Here is a 13,424-nt window from a genome sequence, read left to right on the forward strand (position 1 = left end):
TCGGGAGGATGCATTCCGCGGACTGTGTGCCATCACGTACTCCTGCACATCTGCCATTACCACGGATAGCATATCCCGTGGTACAGGTTGGGGTAAAAATTCCAGCCTGGTCCTCATTTCCCTCTGGTATAGGGTCTCCTCCATGGCTGCTGGAGGCGTAGCGCTGCGAGCTCTGTCTCCCTCCATCAGCTCAGCAATTAATATAGCCTTGGGTTTGCTGCTGCCTATCTTTCCCCTGGCTTCTAGCAGTTCCTTTTACGTTTGTCTCTTTAGCTTAGAATAATCCATCTCCATTCACTTCGGTCCCTGGTACTCCTTCCATCTTAGTCAGTATTGTAGTAATCCCCCTCTTCCTGAGGTTACTGGCTTGTGTAGTTGCTCTTCTGGGCGATAAGGTTCATTCCGTCGCTTGCCACCAATTGTAACGGTACCAACCGGATACCAAGGGTTAACACCAGGGAACAATGTCCTGCATAGGGAATCAGCAATTCACAACCCAGCCAGTTTTCAGGTTTTAAACAGAATAACACTTTATTTGAAGGCAGCATACAGATTTATACAGGTTTTTGACCCCCCCCCCCCCCCAGATGGGGGTTGAAAGAATGTTGTACATTAGATAAAAGGGAGAAGCGCCCTTGACATGATACAATAGGATTATATTACTTAAACACTTCAACCACAGGACACTCTTGACTCTCCTTATCACTTAGGCGTTTCTCTCTGGGGGTGATCAAACAATAGAATGCTAAGCATTAATTAGATTGTAGCTGGAGCCAGCCACTTGTGGTTAGAAAATAAAGTTAACACTTTCAGTCCTGACCGAAGGGTCTGTCACAGACAACCTTTCTTACGTTATAGTCCAGAAGTGGCTAGGTTTGCCACATAAACATATATATATATATATATATATATATATATATATATATATATATATATAGGTATAAATATATATTGTACCAAAATACCATCAGATATATGTAGAAATAGTATTTATGAAAAAATAGAACATATTCTGCTATGTCAAGAACATTCGAATGTGAAATATTAATATTTTCATGTCAGGTTAGCGCATGTGAGAATATACGATTGGGTTTGCGTGCGAGTAGGATGTTTTTTCCCCCACTTTTCTTGCTCTATTGACTTCTATGGGGAAAGTAAGTTAAACCCTTTTTACTTTCAGCTTGTAATACGAAAGCTACACTGGCACAATATAATTTTATGGATTTTATATATTGTGGTGCCTTTTATATTTAAAATATTAACGTCATTTTTCACATTTGGTAATACTAGTTATAAAGTGGAATAATGGGTCCATTAATGAGAGCATACAACAAGCTGAAGTCGTTAATGTGCTCAGTATATTCTGAGCACAATTTATCATAATTTGGACAAAATGAAAACCAGACAGCTTTGTAAACTGTCAAAAAAAAATTAACAGCTATTAACCGCCATAAAATTAACACCAACAATTGAAACTTGGCCTAAAATGGCAGCCTTGGCACAACATACAGCTTTAGTGATATACATATTTAGTGCTCAGTATTCTATGAACCTAGGTGCTGTAGAACAAACCACACCTGATGGCTGTCACTCTAGAAGACAAAAACTTAACAGGTTTCCAACACTGTTCAATTCAACTATATTCCTTCATGTTCTTACCTCCATTTTTCTCAATATTTTAATAGAATTTCACAAGAAGCTTAAATATGTTTTTGTAGGAAAGACAGCACTTTTAGTAATTTTATTGTCTCATTTTATGAAATTGTGTATAGGGTTTGCCTCATACATAGTCATGTTTAGAATGTTTGAATGAAATAGTTCTATGGAAAGTATTACTCTTTGCAAATCTTTTTCTGATTAGAACAAAATATAAAGTGATTACTATCCCATCTGCATGTTTAATCCCCTTTATGCTTGTAGAGGCAATTTCAGCAATGATGCCACAATGCAACGGCACAGAGCACCATAAAAGGAAAGCTGATGCTCCTATATCTGATTATGTGTTAGGTAAAAGGGGAAGTGAATGGAGGGTGTACTGTTTCAGCTATATTATACTCAGTACTATGCATCATAACTGTTAGTTATGTCCATATTTGCTAAACATGTTTTAAAATGAAAAAATGGGAGAAAATCAATTTAAAGTGACAGTGTGCACCATTTTTCTTATAACTGCATATATAATACTTTTATAAATTTTATATATATATATATATATATATATATATATATATATATATATATATATATATATATATATATATATATATAAAAAACACTTTTATAAAGAAGAATATGCACAGATACTGACATAAAAATCCAGTTTAAAGCCTTTTAAAAACTTACTTAGAAGTTCCCAGTTTAGCACTGTTGATGAGGCTAGGCTGAAAAACACCCAATGAAAGGGGTTGGGAAAGCAAGGACAGGCAGACCCCCCCCCCCACCCCTTCTCCTGTATATTAAAAGACCCATTACACAACCAGGAGTCTGTAGACATCAGTATACATCTAAAACTTTGGTGTTTGGTTAGGAGTCTAAAAACCAGCACAATGTTATTTAAAAATAAGCAAAACTATTCATTTTTACAAAAACACTCCCAGATTGGCTATATAAATGGAACATCTACAAAACATTTATTCAAAGAAACATTCGGCTAGATTACGAGTCTTGCGTTAGGGTTAAAAAGCAGCATTGAGAGGTCCCAACGCTGCTTTTTAACACCCGCTGGTATTACGAGTCTTGAAGGTACAGGTCTATCGCTCACTTTTTTGGCCAGACTCGGAAATACCGCAAATCCACTTACTTCAATTGCGTATCCTATATTTTCAATGGAACTTGCATAGCGCCGGTATTACGAGTCTTCCAAAAAGTGAGCGGTACAGCCTCTCCTGTCAAGACTGATACCGCATTTTAAAGTCAGTAGTTAAGAGTTTTACACTACAACGCCGTAGCATAAAACTCTTAACTAAAGTGTTAAAAAGTACACTAACACCGATAAACTACCTATTAACCCCTAAACCGAGGCCCCCCCACATCGCAAACAATAAAATAAATATTTTAACCCCTAATCTGCCAAACCGGACATCACCGCCACTATAATTAATATATTAGCACCTAAACCGCCGCACTCCCGCATCGCAAACACTAGTTAAATATTATTAACCCCTAATCTGCCGGCCCTAACATCGCCGACACCTACCTACATTTATTAACCCCTAATCTTCCGCCCCCAACGTCGCTGCCACTATAATAAAGTTATTAACCCCTAAACCTAAGTCTAACCCTAACCCTAACACCCCATAACTTAAATATAATTTAAATAAATCTAAATAAAATTTCTACAATTCACTAAATAATTCCTATTTAAAACTAAATATTTACCGATCAAATAAACCCTAAGCTAGCTACAATGTAACTATTAGTTATATTGTAGCTAGCTTAGGGTTTATTTTATAGGTAAGTATTTAGTTTTAAATAGGAATTATTTAGTTAATTGTAGTAATTTTATTTAGATTTATTTAAATTATATTTAAGTTAGGGGGGTGTTAGGGTTAGGGTTAGACTTAGATTTAGGGGTTAATAACTTTGTTATAGTAGCGGCTGCTTTGGGGGCGGCAGATTAGGGGTTAATAAATGTAGGTAAGTTGCGGCGACATAGGGGGCGGCAGATTAGGGGTTAATAAATAAAATGTAGGTGTCGGCGATGTTGGGAGCAGCAGATTAGGGGTTCATAAGTATAATGTAGGTGGCGGCGGTGTCCGGAGCGGCAGATTAGGGGTTAATAATATAATGCAGGTGTCGGCAATGTCGGGGGCGGCAGATTAGGGGTTAATAAGTGTACGATTAGGAGTGTTTAGACTCAGGGTTCTTGTTAGGGTGTTAGGTGTAGACATAAAATGTGTTTCCCCATTGGAATCAATGGGGCTGCGTTAGGAGCTTTACGCTGCTTTTTTGCAAGTGTTAGTTTTTTTTCAGCCGGCTCTCCCCCATTGATTCCTATGGGGAAATCGTGCACAAGGCCGTTTTACCTGCTTACCGCTAACGTAAGCAGCGCTGGTATTGAGGTGAGATGTGGAGCAAAATTTTGCTCTTCGCTCACTTTTTTGCGGCTAACGCCGGGTTTGTGAAAACCTGTATTACCAGCGTTGTCTGCAAGTGAGTGGTGAGCATAAACTGCTCATTAGCACCGCACCCCTGTTAACGCAAAACTCGTTATCTAGGTGATTGTGTGTACAATGTACCTTTAAGGTAATGCACAACATTTTATTTGAAAAAAATACAAATCCACAAATGTGGAGCACTAGAACATTGTATATATTGCAATATACCGTTTGTGCCATTGGAACAGTAATATTTCTGTATATAATGAAGAATCATGCTGACAATTAGGGACAGTTGAGTGGAACTGGGCCTTATATTTATGTGTTTTTTTATGATGATAACAAGGACATTACAGTGACGCAAACCTCAAGTTGCAACCCAAATAGACAGTCAAACATACTATGTTAGAGAGGCCATGATGATTCTTTTATCAAAAAGATGTAAAGATACAAATAAAGCTTATACAATTACAAGCATATTAAATACACTTCTAAGCATTTTAATACTTAGGTAACATGACAAAATTCAGTTTGAAATTACGTTTTAATTAGCACAAAGGACTACTCTTGGACAATAAAATAGATAGATAAAGATAATGGTTTGAAGACAACCTGACAGTTAAAATGTAGGATCAGGATGCCATGAATCTAGGAGCCAGGTATTTTTGGCCAATTTTAAAGTTGTATTATATATTAGAAACCAAAATGCATTATCAATACAGGAACAAGACATTGGGACAAACAACTATAAGTACTGGACTAATTAATTTGAGTGTTCCTGCTGATATGCAATTGTTTAAGCTATAGATAGAGGAAAAAGTAAAATTACCTCAAATTATGCACCATCTTTATGAAGCATCATACTTTTTGCAAGCAAACTGTGTAAAATAGTTTTTTTTTTTTTAATTCCTTTTTTTTATTCACAGCTTGATTAAAAAAATTGCGCAATATGTCAAGAATTGTGTTCTTAGGTCACTCTGCATAATGCAAGAATTTATAATAAATTAGAATTGATCTATTTAGCACTACTATCTAGGTAACACAAAGCCCACTGCTTACCCTCTCAGCTTCCTCTTACTCACAAAGCCTGCTTTTAACCTTCTGAACCCCCCTCACAACCAGGCAGCTCCTGTTAGCTACCTTCCACAATCCAAATCTCACCCTTACAGCGCACCCCTTCCTCACACACAGCCCCCTCCTCACCCTCTCAGCCCCCCTCTTCCTCACACACAGCCACCTCCTCACCTTCTCAGCCCCACTCTTCCTCACACATAGCCCCCTTCTCACTCTCAGCCCCCCTTTTGTTACACACAGCCCCTCCTCACTCTCCCTCTCCTTCACACACAGCCCCCTCCTGACCCTCCCAGCCCCCTCTTCCTCACACACAGCCCCCTCCTCACTCACAGCCCCCCTTTTCCTCACACACAGCCCCTACATTCTCTCACTCTCCCTCACACACAGCTCCCTCCTCACTCTCAGCCCCCCTCTCTCACACACAGCCCCTCACACACAGTCCCCTCCTCACCCTCTCAGCCCCCCTCTTCCTCACACACAGCCCCCTCTTCACTCTCACCCCCCTTTTCCTCTCACACAGCCCCTCCTCACTCTCCCTCACACACAGCCCCCTCCTCATCCTCCCAGCCCCCTCTACCTCACACACAGCTCCTTCCTCACTCTCAGTCCCCCTCCCTTACACACAGCCCCCTCCTCATCCTCCCAGCCCCCCTCTTCCTCACACACAGCTCCCCTCTCTCACACACAGCCCCTCTTCACTCTCCCTCACACACAGTCCCCTCCTCACCCTCTCAGCCCCCCTCTTCCTCACACACAGCCCCCTCTTCACTCTCACCCCCCTTTTCTTCACACACAGCCCCTCCTCACTCTCCCTCACACACAGCCCCCTCCTCATCCTCCCAGGCCCCTCTACCTCACACACAGCTCCTTCCTCACTCTGTCCCCCTCCCTTACACACAGCCCCCTCCTGACTCTTTCAGACATCCGCTCCCTCACACACAGCTCCATCATCACTCTCTCAGACCCCCTCTCATTCACACACAGCCCCTTCCTTAATCTCTCAGCCCCCCTCTACCTAACACACAGACCCCTCCTCACCTTAAGCGCCCCCTCTCCCTCAGTGTAAGACAAACCCAGAGCTAAGCTTTATATTATTAAGCAAATATTTAAACACAATTCCCCAGAAATGAAAAAAATAGCTGCAATTACATAGTTATCTCAGAGACCTGCATCTTTGCAGTATAATCTGTCAGAAGTGCACAAGACAGTTACTCAGTAGCTATTGGGGAGGGGGTAACAGATGGGTTATGTAGTCCCCTCTCCCTCACAGACCTCCAAGGGTGAGCACAGGCCAGATACAGTAGGGGGATATGACAAAAACAGTGCACGACTATTATTGTTTGGTTATTATAGGACATCCATTTTGCATATATTAATCTAATTATGTTAGTTAATTGCTAAAATGTGATGTATGCACAAAGGCTGGGCACAATATAACTGCACATTCATCACCTGGGCACATGCATTTGGCCAGGCGCATGTGCACCAAGTGTGCATCTAAGATCAAGTGCAAGCTAAGGAAATGGAATATAATAAAAGTGAAACATTTCCTAAATATATGGTCATATATGAAATAGGAAGATATTTTTCCAAGCAACTAAGTACTATAAAGGCCATTGAATTAGCAAGCTAAATGCTTGGTTTGCTGGCAAAGCCAACACAGCCTAACAACAATAAGCTGATGATTTTTGTTTAAAACCCAGGCCTGCTTTACACTAAACACCCTCAATCCCCTCAAGAATATTACTATACATCTTGGCACAAGGTCACTGTGCATACATCATCTGGGTACACTGTCACTGTATTTACATATCATTATACTAATCAAGGCAAAGTTACTAGTCCATTTCAAATAGGAAAAAAAAATGATTTCTTATTTGCTGCAGTTTCTTACATGTCCAGATCTAGTGGACATTTCCAGTCCTTTTATACTAGAGTACAGTCACAGCATCATGCATATATACACCCTATTTGGGTTATCATGTATATATACATACACCCTATTTGGGCTATTATATATATATATATATATATATATATATATATATATATATATATATATATATATATATATATATATATACACACAGGGAGTGCAGAATTATTAGGCAAATGAGTATTTTGACCACATCATCCTCTTTATGCATGTTGTCTTACTCCAAACTGTATAGGCTTGAATGCCTACTACCAATTAAGCATATTAGGTGATGTGCATCTCTGTAATGAGAAGGGGTGTGGTCTAATGACATCAACACCCTATATCAGGTGTGCATAATTATTAGGCAACTTCCTTTCCTTTGGCAAAATGGGTCAAAAGAAGGACTTGACAGGCTCAGAAAAGTCAAAAATAGTGAGATATCTTGCAGAGGGATGCAGCACTCTTAAATTGCAAAGCTTCTGAAGCGTGATCATCGAACAATCAAGCGTTTCATTCAAAATAGTCAACAGGGTCGCAAGAAGCGTGTGGAAAAACCAAGGCGCAAAATAACTGCCCATGAACTGAGAAAAGTCAAGCGTGCAGCTGCCAAGATGCCACTTGCCACCAGTTTGGCCATATTTCAGAGCTGCAACATCACTGGAGTGCCCAAAAGCACAAGGTGTGCAATACTCAGAGACATGGCCAAGGTAAGAAAGGCTGAAAGACGACCACCACTGAACAAGACACACAAGCTGAAACATCAAGACTGGGCCAAGAAATATCTCAAGACTGATTTTTCTAAGGTTTTATGGACTGATGAAATGAGAGTGAGTCTTGATGGGCCAGATAGATGGGCCCGTGGCTGGATTGGTAAAGGGCAGAGAGCTCCAGTCCGACTCAGACGCCAGCAAGGTGGAGGTGGAGTACTGGTTTGGGCTGGTATCATCAAAGATGAGCTTGTGAGGCCTTTTCGGGTTGAGGATGGAGTCAAGCTCAACTCCCAGTCCTACTGCCAGTTTCTGGAAGATACCTTCTTCAAGCAGTGGTACAGGAAGAAGTCTACATCCTTCAAGAAAAACATGATTTTCATGCAGGACAATGCTCCATCACACGCGTCCAAGTACTCCACAGCGTGGCTGGCAAGAAAGGGTATAAAAGAAGAAAATCTAATGACATGGCCTCCTTGTTCACCTGATCTGAACCCCATTGAGAACCTGTGGTCCATCATCAAATGTGAGATTTACAAGGAGGGAAAACAGTACACCTCTCTGAACAGTGTCTGGGAGGCTGTGGTTGCTGCTGCACGCAATGTTGATGGTGAACAGATCAAAACACTGACAGAATCCATGGATGGCAGGCTTTTGAGTGTCCTTGCAAAGAAAGGTGGCTATATTGGTCACTGATTTGTTTTTGTTTTGTTTTTGAATGTCAGAAATGTATATTTGTGAATGTTGAGATGTTATATTGGTTTCACTGGTAAAAATAAATAATTGAAATGGGTATATATTTGTTTTTTGTTAAGTTGCCTAATAATTATGCACAGTAATAGTCACCTGCACACACAGATATCCCCCTAAAATAGCTATAACAAAAAACAAACTAAAAACTACTTCCAAAACTATTCAGCTTTGATATTAATGAGTTTTTTGGGTTCATTGAGAACATGGTTGTTGTTCAATAATAAAATTAATCCTCAAAAATACAACTTGCCTAATAATTCTGCACTCCCTGTATATATATATATATATATATATATATATATATATATATATATATATATATATATACACTGTATGTTTATGTATATAATCAATGCACTTTTGTTAATGAAAGCAAATTAAATCTAATGAAGGGTTAAATGGTTGCCCACCCACTTCAGGTGCAATAGTCCTATTTCTGCTGAGGGGAGCTAAATAACCCCAGAGCAAGCCACACAGAAATGTAAGCACCATGTGTTAAACACATTGAGGGGTGATCACACAGCAGGACCGCTGACAGTCTTACATTTAGTGTATTGTAGGAAGTGTTACTGCCCATTACTAGAGGATCTCACTATCCCCCAAACCAGACTGTGCTCCAGCTCCTCCCACCAGCTGCAGCAGTGTTTACCGAAGTGCTTCTGTTCTCTGTCTCGAGGGAACTTAGTTCCACTTGTAAAAATAGTGTAGGAACTCCGTTCCCATGCGTTCCCGCCTGACTTGACCCCTGTATATATATATATATATATATATATATATATATATATATATATATATATATATATATATATATGTGCTCATCCAGGGAATGAGTATAAGTATAATCACTTGTTCTATAGGTAAACATATATATATATAAATGTATATGCACCCTATTTGGGGTATCATGTATAAATACAACCTATTTTGTATCTACTGTACACCTTATTTGGGTACATTGTCCTCCAGAGTAAAACAAAACGTTTGCAAAAGCAATGTCAAATTAACCCTTATCTGACCTCTGAAAGTGAGATAAGCTCCAGAAAACAATTTGGCACTGAAAGTAGAAAAAAGCATCTAATGAAGAAAAAAAAAACAGTGGTTAAATGGCCAGGACTTTGGACAAATGTATATAACTAGTCAGGCTGAGGGAAAATACACAGAACTGCTCATCACAGTAGAAGTTGCCACCCACGGGATAAAATGCAGATCATTTGCTAAACCCAGGATCAGGGATCTAGAATGACCCACATAAGACATCCAAACAAGATGATATTTGAGAAAGACTGTTTGTGACTCGAGTTGGAAAGGAAGAAGTAAGGTCTGGTGAAGAAAGGTAGATTTGGGTATCAGCAGCATACAAATGATTTTGAATCCCGTGGGACTTTATTAAGGAACCTAATGATGACATATAGATTGAGAAGAGAAGGGGACCAAGGAACAAAGTTGGCTGATATAAACTATCCAAATCTCTTTTTTATGTATGCATTGTAAGGTACCGCAGTGAGGTACACCCTCTGCTAGTCGCATCAGTTGGAGGGTTTCCAAACGTTGATATAGTTTGTAGTGGATAAGTGGCTGAGGGCTAAGCAAACACATAGTAGAACAGACAAGGTTGACAAAAGGCAGGAAATGAGGCACAACAAGGTAATCCAAGAGTGTAGCCAAGATAGGCAGGAAGTCGATACACAGACTGGCAGCAAAGTACAGAATCAGCAGGCAAAAAAGTAGTCAGGTTTAGAAATGGTCAGAGAAAGAAAATCAGCAATACCAAGCAACACACAACATAGGAGCAAGTCCAACAAATAGGCATAAAGTACAGGAAGTAGTTGATTGTAAATCTATCACAGCTGGCAGACAGGTGGAGCCAAATGGGTAGATTAAACAAGGAGCAAATGCTGCTATATACCCCCTGTAGTTTTTCCGGCTTGCCGGAAACAGAAATTAAAAAGCAGCGGTCGTAAGAGCACTTCTCCTTAACTTCTCTGCCAGCTTTTAGGTGGCAGACTGCAATCATCCCGATCAGATATGATTGGGATGATTGACACCCCCTGTGTAGAGGGCAGCATTGCAGAAGCATTTCAATTTTAACATTGTGCAATGTTAAATGCCGACAGCGAATCATGTCCACCCGGCATATGATAAATTGGCCCCAAAGAGTTTTTTAAAAAAGACAAGAGAACAGGTTAGAAACAAAAGCTAAAACTTAGGCTAACCTGTGGCTCAGCAGTAAGAGACTACAATGCAAGCCAGCAGTGCTTGGTTTACTACCCACATAGGCTGTGACATGCATATTATGACCCAGCAGTGGACCTACTCAACAGAGGGCCCTGGTGCAAAAATGTTTGGAACCCCCAAAGGTAACTCAGTAGTAAGCAATTTTGAGGATAGATAGACAGACAGACAGATAGATAAATACATAAATAAATGGATAGATAGATGAATAGATGAACCTGCACTAATAAAAGGCTCCCTGCATTATGTATAGACTGGCTGCAATGGGCCCCTGGTGCCACTGCACCTGCTGCACCAATGGTTGTTTCGCCCCTCTTATGACCATTGGGGATTAGTCTTCCTAGAGGTGATGGCAGGAAACCTAAAATTGATTCATAGCCCATTGTATTTACACATTTGTTCTTAACACATTTTTTATTGTTGTATCTATTGCCCAATATGCCTAGATATGGGCTGACTTACTACAATTTTCACAGTAAAAAAGGCACATTCTGAACAAATTAAAGTGATGGTAAACTCTCCCCTTTATAAAAACAGATCCAAAATGTTAGTGATGTTTTAGATGAAGTTTAATTCATCAGTTGTGTTGAAGATGAACTTTAACTTACTTTTTAATATAGATATTAAATTCAAATACCCCACTTCAAAGGTCAATTTTTCTGTCAGCTTATGGTTTTTATTGTACATCTCTCTTGCTACAACAAAAGTACCTTAAAGTGAATGTCAATTTTGATGAATTAAAGTGCCCGGTTTTTAATCGAATTTTAAAAAAACGTGCACTTTAGCATCAAAATTAACATTCACTTTAAGACGAGAGCGCTAATTGGAGAACAGTTCAAACTGTTAGCTCACTGAAAAATTGACTTTTGAAGTGGGCGGCCGGAGCGTGGTGTATTTGAATTTCATATTAAAAAGTAAGTTATAGCACGTCTTTATTACAACTGATGAATTAAACTCCATCTAAAATATTACTAACATTCCAGATCTGTTTTTATAAAGGAGATGGTGGTCCTGGAGTGGTGTTTACCTATAGAACAAGTGATTATACTCATTCCTGGATGAGCACATATATATATATTTTAAATATGGCTTGATAAAATGCCATAGAGCATTCTGGCCCCTTGGGGCTAAAGGTTGGACAGCCCTAGTCCACAGTATGCTCCTACTATATAAATTCTGCTATACAAGATATTGCTATAATTACACACATTCAGTGTTCTGATCATGTGTTTCTGTTCGTAATCTCCTGAGATCCGGATGTGCTAATAGAACATCAGTTTTAATAAATCACAGCTTATGGGGAACTAGTTAAAATATTCATATTGCAGATTCTTTATTTCTTCAAGAATGAAATCCCCAGTTCAAAAATTTAGTAGAAAATAATTAAAAGCTACAAAAACAGACAATTGAGCATTGTGCTCTGAAGAAATCCTTTAAAAAAAGAAAAAAGTAATAATTCCAAGGAGCTATTTCTTTAAAGACAAGAAATGTACAGCAGAGTGCTTGAAGCAGTACTACGGAGGCCCCATTTCCCCTTATTTCTATGAGTTGCCTCATTTGAACCCAGGGCGAGAGCTGTTTGCTGGGAAAAAGGAATTTCAACGATTTGTATACATATATTAAGTGTAAGAAAATTCTGTTAATATTAGTGATCCATTTTTAATGTGTTAAATCACTCTAACTAAAAAATCTTCTTTGCTTAATAAATGAATGGCCTGTGTTTTATTTAAAGGGATATTTTAATGCAAAAGTCAGGAACAAGTTCTAATGCAAGTTGTATTATTTTTTGCTCGTCTTGTGCTTACAATGGGCCAGATTACAAGTGGCGCACTAGCTTGCTCGCATATTGCAAGTTGAAATTTAACGTGTTTGCTTAAGCGCAAACAAATTTAATACGCGTTGGGAGACCTAGCGTAAAGAGTAACAGTTAAAAAAAATGTGCACCAAGGAATTTGAATAATTATGTCTATAATGGATATAGTGTATATATTTCTAAATATGTGTATGTGAGCATATATATGTGCATATATATGTATATATATGTACTGTATATTTATGTATTTATATATTTATATTACATACATATATACACATATAAATACACACACACACACACACATATATATATATATATATATATATATATATATATATATATATATATATATATATATATATACACACACACACACACTTTGGAGCCCTTTCTACTCAAATACCTTAAAACATGAAAAATCTTTTTTTGTTCAATTTTAATCCTATATAATAATAAGCCAGGTATGTTTGTCCGAAGCTGTCATGCTCAGTAGAGACTGCGCAAGGACAAACATAACTGGCCGTTGACACCGTGGATCAGAAAGCAGAGAGGGTGGGCAGGAGCGGGTGTGGCGTGGCCGGACAGGAGCGGCTATGGCTGGGTTGTGACCGGGCGGGAGTGGTCATGGCGGGTGTGTGGCCAGGCGGGAGTGGGCATGGCTGGGCGTGACCAGTCAGGAGCACGGGTGGGTGGGACCGCTGCACTGCAGAAAATGGCCATGTACACAGGCTTTAGGACTAGTATTTTGTAATGTTTTACACATAGTATAAATCTTTTTTTTTTTTTTTTTTTTTAGAGCTTGCTTCATTAAAGTCTACAGTCACGAT

This window comes from Bombina bombina, chromosome 4 (genome assembly GCF_027579735.1).
Source record: "Bombina bombina isolate aBomBom1 chromosome 4, aBomBom1.pri, whole genome shotgun sequence".
Taxonomy (NCBI): domain Eukaryota; kingdom Metazoa; phylum Chordata; class Amphibia; order Anura; family Bombinatoridae; genus Bombina; species Bombina bombina.